General features: G+C 32.9%; 1 protein-coding gene across 1 annotated transcript in view; it reads left to right on the forward strand.

The window, feature by feature from the left end:
- Window positions 1-9,134: 9,134 nt before the first annotated feature.
- CHES-1-like (Checkpoint suppressor 1-like) overlaps window positions 9,135-12,935 on the forward strand; it is a 68,500-nt gene continuing 64,699 nt past the window's right edge. The window contains exon 1 of the mRNA XM_073979331.1: window positions 9,135-9,901. The gene's annotated coding sequence lies outside the window, so the exon portion shown is untranslated. The remainder of the gene's footprint in view (window positions 9,902-12,935) is intronic.

The raw sequence follows: 12,935 nt of genomic DNA on the forward strand, positions 1-12,935 counted from the left end.
GTTTTCAGCTTAAACGTGCGAACACAATGAGAAATTCATGCTTACCCAAGCTTCAATTTATGTAAAAGAATAAAGATACAGTATGCAAAGTTCATATTCGTACACCCCTAAAAAATGGATAAAATCGTTATAAATTCCATATTTTTTGTGCAAATATGAAATAATTGATAGGAATTACCGTAACGAAGAAAGATTTAAGAATAACAAAACATATTTTTAATTTATTCCGTCATTTAGGTATAGATGGCGCCTGTGTGGGTGGCAAAGTTCGTATTCGTACACCTATAAGCACTATATATTTGGAGTTTTTAAGGATTTTCAAAGCAAAATACCGCAAAATTTTTTTCTTTTCTTCTTTTAGAATGCCTCTGCTATAGAAATATGTAAACATAACGGTAATTTTATTAAAAAATTTGCACGAATAAAAAGTCGGACGAATATTTGAAATACTTAAGAAAAATGTGCTAAATATGATTAACTATTGTAATTAATTCCCGAATTTTGGACGAAAATAGCTAAAAGCAGTCCTTCTGTAAAAATATTTGAGGTCTTATATGAAAATAAATGTTGTCAGCGTCTGGAAATGCAAAGAAACGTAATCCGGGCTTAGGTAAAGTAAACACATTTTTGGTTTTTACTTGGTGAAAATCGCATGTTTCAATTTATATTTTTGACATTAAATGTATTGAAGTTTTAGAATACGGGTCCGAACAGCTTTGAAAATCCTTAAAAACTCCAAATATATAGTGCTTATAGGTGTACGAATACGAACTTTGCCACCCACACAGGCGCCATCTATACCTAAATGACGGAATAAATTAAAAATATGTTTTGTTATTCTTAAATCTTTCTTCGTTACGGTAATTCCTATCAATTATTTCATATTTGCACCAAAAATAGGGAATTTATAACGATTTTATCCATTTTTTTAGGGGTGTACGAATATGAACTTTGCATACTGTATGTATGCCAATAAGATTACTCGACGAGTTGTGCGAGATTATTCAACGCAAAGACGATTATTAAATAAAATCCGATCGGATAAACAGACAGACGTAGAAAGTCTACATTTGGCATGGCACTGTACCAACTAATTCCACCATTTTCTTTGGGGTTATGGTGAAGGTTTGAAGAAGGGAGTAAAAAAAAAAAAAAAAAAAAAAACGGAACTGAGCCAAAAAAGGATTTTTTCCACTTTGCAACTTTGTTCTCCAAAGAACAATTCAATTACGCTTGTTATTTCCACAATAAAATTGTTTTCAATTTGCATAAACATATAACCGAATAATTAAAAACAGCTGATTTATTGTTTGCAGGAAGAAGAAGAGTTGCATGTGCTTGCTAGAAACCAATTTGTTCAGCAAGAATTTGCAAACTCTCAGTAAAAGAACTGTCAAAATAGTCGTATGTTAACACAAAAGCCCAGCAAAAGAGAGCGAATCGAGAGAGACATTTTGACAGTTCTTTTACAGCAAGCACTTGCAACTCTTCTTCTTCCTGAAAACAATGAATCATCTGTTTTGATTGATGTTTGTTGATTGATGTTTGTGAAAATTGAAAACAATTTTATTGTGGAAATAACAACTGTTATTGTATTGTGTTTTGGAGAACAAAGTTGCAAAGTGGAAAAAATCCTTTTTTTGGCTTATTTTCGTTTTTTTTTGGATTTTACTCCCTCCACACCATCACCATAGCTCTAAAGAAAACGGTGGAATTAGTTGATACAATGCCATGCCAAATGTAGACTTTCTACGTCTGTCTGTTTATCCGATCAGATTTTATTTAATAATCGTCTTTGCGTTGAATAATCTCGCACAACTCGTCGGGTAATCTTATTGGCATTTAGCCATGCGGAGGTTACGAATTCTTCTTCTGCGAAGAAAACGTAATATTTTGCGAAATATATCCTTGTTAAGAAAAAAAATGGTTTGTATACGACGGTTTAACAATCCGCCATTTGGAATAAAATAATTATAGCCCGTAGGCGTGTTTCACAAATTAAAATGAGTGTGCTCTGTGAGCCGTTCAAAGACAAACTGCATTTTTTTATTTTCAATAAAATAGGAACATTTCTGCTTCCTTTGGTTCCTTCATTGGCGGAAAAATTTTTCTGTTTTGGCAAGTCAGCTGATTGCTTGTTGATTTTTGCTGGGAAGGTGTCCACTTTTTACAATTTTCTTGCAAAAAGAATAAAAACTTTTTACTCTCTGAGAAAGTTGTTGCTGGACAATTCTTGCTGGGAAAGTAGCCAGGCAGACCTAATGTCTCTCTCGAATCGCTCTCTTTTGCTGATTTTTGTGTTAACAGACGACTTCCAGCAACAATTGGTACAAATTGTTAGAAATATTAGGGTAACCAGACAAACCTATTGTATTGCAGTAATATTACTCTCGTGCTCCTTCAAGGTCCATTTCTGTCTTCTCACTGTTTAATTCTCTGCGACATAATTTCTCCTTCAAAAAAACGTGTTTTTGTTTATAGTAAATAAATGTAGAACATATGAAAACAAGTGATTATTACATACTTGTATATTCGCACCTCCGCATGTATGTACATACATATGTAATCATATGTGAGTATGTAAATTTTTCAGAATCTAATAGCATTTTGTTTAAAATTGTATGCTACTATGTCCGTGTTTAGACACACAAATTTCTCGGGAAAGTAAATTCAGTTTTTAGGCAATAGGGGGTAGGGAAGAGTATTGAGGAGTTGTTTCCTCTCCGCTCTCTCCCAAAAAACTCAATTTACTGTCCCGAGAAATTTGTGTGTCTAAACACAGCCTATGTATGTTTTTGTTGCCAAAACAAATGTGGCTATACTCCGTTCAAATAAAAAAATATTAAAGAATTCATTGCATGTGTGAAGCACACAACCACACATTTAGTTTTCTTACTAATCATATGACTTTCGCATACCTTCATAGAATAAATTTAGTGTTATTGTTGCTATAATTAATTTTTATACCCCGGTTACACTTAACCGGATTAACTCAGTGCGTTTGGGTTTCAAATGTCAATTCCATAACGCAATCCTCACATAAATCCTCATGAAGTGGGTTAACCCGGCAAACAACTCTAATGTAAACGTAATATTTTTTTTATATTTGCCTTTTGTTTGTTATTCGCAGAAACACTGTTGTTGTTTACTTTTTTGCGCATTTATTGAGCACGCGCGTGTCAACAAACATCTATGTATGCATTTATACAAAATTCCTATACTGGAGTGGAATGAAAAAAATAGATAACAAAATAGAAAGAAAAAATAGTAAACAATAAATATTTAAATAATTATGATCATTAAAAGAGTAGAGAAACAGCAATATAGTGCGTTTACATACATATAAACATTGCGTATACGTCAAATAAATCTTCGTAAAGAAGTTAAACCCGGCAAGAAGCTTTGATGTAAACATGGCGTTACATAAATAGCTCACCCTTTTAGTCTTATGCCACACGGTGAAACTTGCACTAAAAACATTATCATTTGATAGGCGTTCTTAGATCGGAGAAAGGGGGCTCCTTCACCTTCATTCTCTCCCAAAAGCTGCAAAAGTGGCATGTGTTGCATACGAGTTATTTATTAACCAGTTTTCCATATCTGATATCTGAACACAATAATTTGTAATTGGAGCGGTTTTCTACATTTATGTAAAAAAACGCTCCAATGTAAACAAGCTATAAGATAATGTAAATTTTCTATATAGGTACGAATATGTGACTTTTATTGATTTTATGTTTGTCCCAGAATCTGCAAGAATCTACAAATGATTACTACGATAAACAATGTTTCCTTTATGATATCGAAAAATAGTAAAAATTATTAAATTCTTGCAGTTCTGGAACATTTTGTTTTGTTTTTATATACATACGTTAAATACAAATGGAAACGAAACTGTTTAACGAAACACCTATGTTTGTATATACATATTTTTTGTTGACAAGTATCTTTGAAACCTATTAAAGATGTTCATCTATCTACACTTAAAATATTTTTAAATGTACATAAATTGAGTTTGTTGAATATTGTTTTTGTGTGAGGTACTTTAGTAAAGACGTCATCGTTGTGAACGCTCAACATTTACATACAACTGAGCTACTACTCTCCATGTGGTCAGTATTTTTTGGTCATGCTTATAGCTGTACTGTGTGCTTAGTAATCGTGTTATAGAATCAGAAAAGAAAAAAACAATAAAAAACTACAGTGATACTCTTCAAAATGAACACAATTATTACAGAATACTGTTCTGTTCCAGAACTGCAATAATCTACTAATTTCTACTATATTTTTCTAACATAAAGGAAAATTTGTTGTCGTTGTAAAAATTTGTAGATTCTTTCAGGCTCTGGAACAGCCATTACATTTGTATATCGATATCAAAAAGGATCCTCTCTTGTAATTTGTCTACATAGTAATTGCGTATGGTCAAAAAAAAAAATACTTACCATCTCCCATGGTATATCAAATATAAGGTAAAGTAAATACTACAACAAATACAACTCAACAACAACCACATAGAAATTTGTTTTTGTTTGTAACGCTAGTGTCAAAGGTAATTGTAAACAAAATAAGAAAATGTCTATAAATTATTTGAATTTAAAAAACTAATAATTTTTCACATTTTATTGAATATTTTGGAAAACATGAATGAAAATTCGTTACATTTTCAATTTGGATGTTTCCACGTCAATCCACTGAATGCATAATTTCTCGCAGAAAGTAGAATTCGTGCAAAAATGTTTGGGGTCGCTGGTAATTCATCGAAAAAGGAGGAGCTGCTTCAATCTTTTGTTTTTGAAATCAAAGAAGCACATGTTTATTTGGGCTTTATTTTTTTTTTTTTTTTTTAATTTAAGAAAATATCTCACATATTAACAAACGTTGTACCGCCTCTATAAGCGGTGTTTTATTGTGCGGCACGTCGTTTTTTCTGAATGATACATTTTTTCCTAAAAAAAAAAAAAAAAAAATATATATATATATATATATATATATATATATATATATATATATATATATATCCCTAATGTACATCGACATAGAAATAAACATATAAAATTTCGAATTTGACACTAAAGTTACAACCCAGTTTAGTCAGCTGTGTATTGCTGTTACCTTTTATTGTTCCACCTTGACTATATCTCAGTAAACATTAGTCATGGTACAATAATACAGGTAGCATTATCAACCCAGCTGATGGTAACATAATGTGTCAATTGCATTGAACTGATGTCAAATTTTGACATCTTATGTTACCAACAATTGCCGATGCGGCTACCTGTGTATTTGTACCATGCATTAGTTTTGTTAACTAGGCGTTTACACTAGACAATTTGTCTTCAAATACAACTCTGATTTACTAACACTTAACAGCTGTCCATCATTTTTTCACAGACTGTCGGGTTAACAAATTGTTGACATTTTCGATAACAATCTTGTTCAGTAAACGAGAAATGAGAAGTAGTTGCAAGAACTTCCATGTACTTTTTACTTGCGAAGTTATCGAACAGACCTATTATAATTGAAATGTGTTGAAAACACAAGATCATGAACAAAAACAAAATATGTGAACGAAAAATAAAAAGAAATCGATGATTTTCATTCATAATTTTAGAACTTTTTTTTGCAGTTATCGGGATGCTTATGTCACACAAGCAAGTTTTGGGTTTTTGACAATCAATACATGAACTCGACTGTCCTGTCATGTGTAAACGCGGGGTAAAGAATTAAGCGTTGAAATGGGATAAAAACAGATAGTCTGTTCCTTTACTTTTAAAAATGGTAACAATGGCAGAAAATGGTAAAAGTGGTGAACTGCTCTCATATAAATTGTATGCTTATAAAAGTAAGGGAACACTTTGCGGGTAAAAAGTGGTAAAAACTGGTAACCTCAGGTACGTAAAGGAACACGACTACAATAATCGACGTGTTTCACAGTGTGGTATCCATGGTACAATAATACAGGTCCCAATTTACATTAGGCGAGTTTACTTGCGGCAATTGTCAGTTTGATGGAGAGAGAGGTGAGGTATATGGTAACCCTTTGCCTCTCAACACCCTCTCCCACCCACAAACTGACAATTGCCGCAAGTAAACTCGCCTAATGTAAATTGGGACCAGGGGCTGGATTCTTGTTCTATGAAAATTTGAAATGAAAAATATTTCCTTTATATTTTTTTTCATTTGACAGTTTTCTCCTTTATAAAAGTTTTCATTTCACATTTTCATAGAAACAGAATTGAGCCCCAGGTAGCATTATCATGCCAGCTGATGGTAACATAAGCTTCGTTCCAGTACTTTTTTAATGGTAATATGTTCAAAAAAGAAAACTGTCAAAAATGAGTTCAACCCACACATTTTTCCAAAATGTACGGGAACGGAAAAATGGCAGAAACGTCAAAAAATCTGGAACAAATGTCAAAGTCGGCGTGTCAGCGAATCGGAAGCCGGCAAACATGGTGCACATTTTTGCTCGCTCAAATTTGTCGTGTAAAAAGTTTCTAAAGCGAGAGCCATTCAGCGCCATTTTTGTTCAAAGAGAAGCGAACATTTTGCAACTTTTTTTGGTGTACGGGAACGCATTTCGGGGAAAAATGTTCAAAATGTGTTAAATGTGTAAAAACTTTTTAGTTCTGGAACGAAGCTACTGTGTGTCAGAGGAAAACATTGGGTGTGTTCGTTTACTCAACAATTTGTACAAATTCGTACAAGTTCAGTAACTTCTGGTAATCGGCTAAGGTCTTTTGCATTGTACTGTAGAGTAATCGAACAACATCCAGTAACCATTTGTACAAATTTTGAGTAAACGAACGCACATATTATAAGAAAATAGAATATTCAGAGGGAAACATTATAAGAAAATATAATATTCCCAGAAACGCTTTCAAAAGAAGTGGTTTACTGTGAAGAAGAGGTTCAACAATAATTTTTACTATGGAAAAGTTTTTCGATAACAACTTTTACAATTTAATTACTGTTGGATAACTAATTTTACCCTGGAAAAGCCAGTCGATAACAAATTTTACAAAAGAAAAATTGTTCGATAAAAGCAATTGTAGTGCAATGTTCATACCATTACTTTTATTACATTGTTCGCTCTCACAATTACGTACCTATACGAATTAAGGCAATGTTTATATTATAGCCTTTTGCAGGGTTAACCTTCTTAATGATGATTTATTTGGCGTAGACGCAAAGGAATTGACATTTGAAACCCAGAGGGTTTGTTAAATCCGGTTATACATATATAAACGTACTATTACATCTTTTTTATGGAAAAGCTTTTTAAAAGCCATGTGGTTTTTCATCAAAATTTAATGTTTGGTTTCAGAACCTGCAAGAATCTACTAATTTTACTATATATTTTTTGCGATATTATAAAGGAAAAATTTGTTATCGTAGTAAATTTTTTAGATTCTATTAGGTTCCGGAGCAGATCCTATTTACTACAGAAAATCTCGTCGACAGCAATGTTTTGTTAAAAAAATATTTTTTCCAATATAAAGTACAGTACACATTGCCATTTTTGAATGACGATTTTTTCAATTATCGATAACTGTCCAACCGTCCAGCAACCACAAAATATTTTGTGGTTGCATGATGAATGACAAAAATGAACGGCCACACTAGCAAGCACCAACAAAGCTGTCATTCAAAACTGACAATGTGTACCCAGCTTAAAATTTCTTCGATTGCAGAAACGATGTTCGATAACAGTTTTTTTTTTTTTTTTTGAAAGTTTTCTTTATCTTTTTTTTTTGATAAAAATTTTCATTATAGAAATTCCAGTTTGTATTTACTTTGAACCACTGTCCCTGTTTGTGAATGTCATTTTGACATTGTTTTTCAAAACAAAAATACTCCAAGAGAACATCACTTTTTCCATACAACAATTTTGAGAGAGTGAAATGTGTCCCATGACATATCACCACTGATGACAAAGTAATAACAAATATCCTGTCATCATAAACAAACATAAATAAATAACAACAACATGAATTGTTGTATGTTTACACTTGATTCTTTTGTTTGATTACTTCGCACTTTGACGTACACAATGAAGCGGCGAGAATGAGAAAAAAATCTCTCATCGTTTCCATTGTTTGATGAAATATTAAGTGTTGTCAATTGAAATTGATTTGTTAAAGGTGAAATTAATCAACATCATTGAACTGGCATAATTTTGTATTATCACCTGTTAAGGGTATTTGTCATATGAAATACACGAGAACGAATTCTATTAAGTGTTTTACAGGGAAATAGAGAACACGTTTATATTATTAGTCCATGTTTATACGTTCAAACTGGAATGGCAAATTTTCTTCTCAATTTCTTTTAAAATTTCCTTGCACTTTGGACACGCAAATAATGTTGTTGTCAATTTTCTGTGATTCTTCTTCACACTCATTTTATCATTCAAAGCCAATACTAAGGCGATATTTCTTATAGAAATTAAATTAAATTTAATTAAAAATTAAATAAAAAACATATGTATATGTTTACTATAAATTTTTACTGATAATTTTTTGTTCAATTTATTTTTCATCACAAACAAATGTATGCGTTGCTGTTTATTGTTTAAGCAAATGCAAAAAAGTGCAAAGAATAAAGAAACAAAACAGAATTTGAGAGTACAGGGGTGTGTGTACCCCTCTTATTTCTCTCTACTCCCTCTACCATACACTCAATTTTCTTTCCCAATAACTTTGAACGTCTATACACCGACTTAAATCCGGTTATATATAAATGTACTATAATAGAATGTAGCCTAATAGTACGAAATTGAGTGGATTTCAACTGTCAATTCCTTTGCGTATACGTCAAATGAAACTCAACTGAAATTGGATTTCATTTGACGTTTAAGCAATGGAATTGACAGTTGAAATCGAGTGGATTTCGTAAATGTAAACGCACTGTAAATGCGCCCTTATTTGACAGTTGTCAGAGCCACATTATGTTTTATATATCCCGATATTCTGTTTATCCATAGTGCATTTTTCATTGAGGACCTTTTGATGTTATGAAGCATTGGCAACACTCTTGACTCTCTCATGACAACAACAGACACACGATGCGATTTTCTACGTTGTTTTGGTTTTTTATTTTTGCTTAGCTTTTTTCTCGTTTTTGTTGTTGTCATTTTTACTGTGTGTTTGTTTTGTTGACGATTTGCGTCTGGCGACAGCGGCGGCGTAATTTATAATCTGTTTTGTGCCTTACAAGCAAGCATACGGTTGCGTTTTTCGCCCAAAATTCTTATAAAATATTCTATTATTTGTATATGATACAAACTAATTTATTAAAAAAAAAACAATCAAGAGCATCAACAACAATGACGTGGAGAAATCAAAGAAATTACAAATTTGCAAATTTATTATGAGTGTTAAAAATCGAAGAAAAACTAAATACAAATATGAAAAATAGCTAAACAATTCTTTATAAAAAAAAACTTCTAAAACAACTTAAAAAAAGTACTGTCATTAAAAAAAGTAAGAAATTATAAACGAATTAATAAAGAAGTAACGAAAAAGAAAATCATCATGAAATCGCATGTATCAACACAGTGAATAAAAAAGAATAACACAGAAAACAAGTGCAATATTTTAGTATCCCCCAAAATACACCCCACCCCACAGTACAAAACTCTGTTAAAAAACCGACACAACAACACAGTGTGGCTTACAATTGAAACTTTTTGTTTAATTTTTACAAATACTTACAAACAAACGATTGCTATTCGTGTGTGGATGGCTATAACATTCAATACTTTTACACAACAACAACAAAAATATACAGCAAAACAAAAACTGCAACGATAGGCGACGAATTATACAAGAAAAAGTTGTAAAAAATACAAAAACAAGAAAAGGAGGACATTCATCTATTATTTGCTTTCTTAAATGTGAGTACAAGTGCAATTGAGAGCAATCTCGTAGTGATATTAGCGTAAAATGGAATATACAAAATTTATTTTAATACGCATTTTACATGATGAAATTATTTCGAACACGAAAATTGATTTAATATGTTAAAGTTGTGTTAAAAATAAACAAAATTATTTTAACAAATTTAGTACTAGCTAGTGACACATTAGACGGTATTCATGGCCCCATTAATGATGACATCTGCCATGTACAGTGACTCACAGCAAACACATTAGCGCATCTTATCATCTTTAGAAGATAATTTATGGCAACAGAAAAAGATAAAATCATAAATATGCCAAAAAGTTTCAAAATGTTCAATTCTCTTTAGAAACTTTTTATAACAACAAATTTGGGCGAGCAAAAATGTGCAACATGTTTGTAGGCTTCTGATTCGTTGACACGTCGACTTTGACATTTGTTCCAGTTTTTTTACGTTACTTCATTTTTTCGTTCCCGTTTATTTTGGAAAAATGTGCATGTCTTATGCTGTAGTGGGGAATTCGATCTAAGAGCGCCTAATTTCATGAAATTTTTATTGAAATTCACGCTAGTGTGGACCGGGACTATGCAAGAAGGGTGATGGTGGTGAAACTCTGTACACAAGGTTATGTAATTCAGTAGTCACATGCGGCCCAGGAACATACATTTTCAACGGTGTCCAAATACCCCTCATGCCCGTAATTTCTAGGCGTACCTACCTACCCGGTTACCTAGGGCAAGAAATTACGGGCGTTACTTACAACAAGGATTTTGCCTGGTTGATCGTTGCCAATGTACACCAAGGATTTTGCCTGGTTGATCGTTGTCAATGTGTTAAAAATTGTAAAAAAACTTTTATGTGGCAATGTTTTTACGAAATAATGAATGAAAGTCACCAATGTTACCACAAGTTTTCAAAATTTACACGCCTCGGTAAATGGCAGGTAGAAATTACCAAACGCTTTCTTCAAGTTTTCATCTGGTTATTGTAACGCGGCACACAATGTATCGTATGTGCTGAGGCCTTTACCATTAAAAATGTATGGGAACGAAATTCATTTAACATAAGGGCTCTGAATAACGATACGTTGAATGTCGCGTTACATCAACCATATGAAAACATCAAAAACAAACTTGGCATCACTTACACATTTTTCATTTGGTTGTTGTTTTGAACGCGCAACGCGTCACAAAACGGACATATAGGACCAAAAATATCAAGAATGGGTAACAGAATACAGAGAGATTTCGACAACTAAAGGCACACACTTCTTCCAATTTTTTCCAACACCTCCCAAAAAATGTCTCCTCATGATATTAAGTTAAAAAATCGGCTCCTGACGGGTCATACCTACGGCAAAATATATTTAAATCGCATCTTATATTTCAGTGCACCAACCACAGCAATCTGAGGGCGCAGTACAGAATCTTCCAAAAATATAAAGATTTACCCTCATTACTGAAAACCTTTTCGTTTGAAAACTTTAAGGAATTGTGTCAATTAACCACAAATCCAAGATAGAATTGTAAACAAATACGATGCATCGAAACAACGTATCAAAACAAAACAGACGAAGATAACAAGTAACCAGTCTTATACATAACCAGTCTTATGGGTACTTTACACGATATGTATTTTACATATGAGTTGTAACTTTGCGTATACATTTTGTATTGGAGAAGTGACAACTCATATGCAAAAAACATATCGTGTAAAGTACCCATTAGGAGTAATCAGTTTTGGTGATGAGTACTCTGGGTACCAAACCATCTTTCGTAAAATTACGAAAGCAAACTCAAAAAAAAAACACATTAAAAATGTATAGGTGATGCCAAGTTTGTTCCTGAAGTTTTCATGTGGGTGTTGTAACCCGGCCCTCAAGCTGAAAACACATTCAAACTTTTAAAGTTTTGTGTTGGGCGTTGAGAAAAAAACAATAACAACAGGGCAACGCCGACACCAAATTCCAGCGTTGATATGTTTGCCGGCATATATTTCAAATGATTTTGAATTTTCGGCATCATGCCTTTGCCATTTAGTATGCTAAAGGAAAGGACTAATGGCCCCGGCACATACAGTACGTTGTGCGTTACGTCACGCGTTAAAAACAACAACCACATGAAAAAATGTAAGTGATGCCAAGTTTGTTCTTGAAGTTTTCATGTGGTTGTTGTAACGCGACGCACAACGTACCGTATGTGCTGGGGCCATAAAGGAAAAGTCACATTAGACAAATATCTGTTCCAGCGACCGATAATGTGCGTAATGTGATAATGTGTGTAATGTTATTGGGAGCAAGTGATAAGTAATGCATTGACATTTATGCTCACTTGCCCTCAGTAAGCGCACGCTGCCGGTCGTTGGAGCAAATATTTGCCTAATGTGACCTTACCTTAAAATTAACTTAACACTAGCATGGAATGGAATTGACAACTTATAGTACTTTTATATATAACCGGATTTAACAAACCCACTGGGTTTCATATGTCAATTCCATTGCTTATATTTCAAAAAGAATGTTAACCCTGCAAAAAGCCATAGTATAAACATGGCCTAACATTGTAGTACGTTTACATACAACCGGATTCAATAAACCCACAATTCCATTGCGTACACGTCATATCAATTCTCATAAAGAAAGTTAATAAGCCACTTAGATATGACTACATTAGCCGGATTTAGCGACTTATCAGCATTTATTCGCAAAATCTAGCCATAATCTACCAGATTTACCATACAAAAATAATTCCTCGTAATTTAGTAGATTTGTTTGTAATCCGCCTGAAATCCTCGTATACAACTCTGTTTGCTGCAACCTGTTGCTGGAAAAGTACCAGTAGTTGCAAGTATCTCCACGCAGAAAAATATTAAATCCAGAGGAGGTTTTATGAATAGTCATATAAGACATAACCCTGCAAAAAGCTATAATATTGTTACGAAATTAGGTTTAACTAATCTCCGTGTAGACGTTGTTTTACTCCCCGATACGATTTGTACCAAATAAAACAGGGTTCGTTTCAGATTACGTT

The sequence above is a fragment of the Musca autumnalis genome, unplaced genomic scaffold, assembly GCF_047663935.1.
Source record: "Musca autumnalis isolate F117 unplaced genomic scaffold, ASM4766393v1 scaffold_3, whole genome shotgun sequence".
Lineage (NCBI taxonomy): Eukaryota > Metazoa > Arthropoda > Insecta > Diptera > Muscidae > Musca > Musca autumnalis.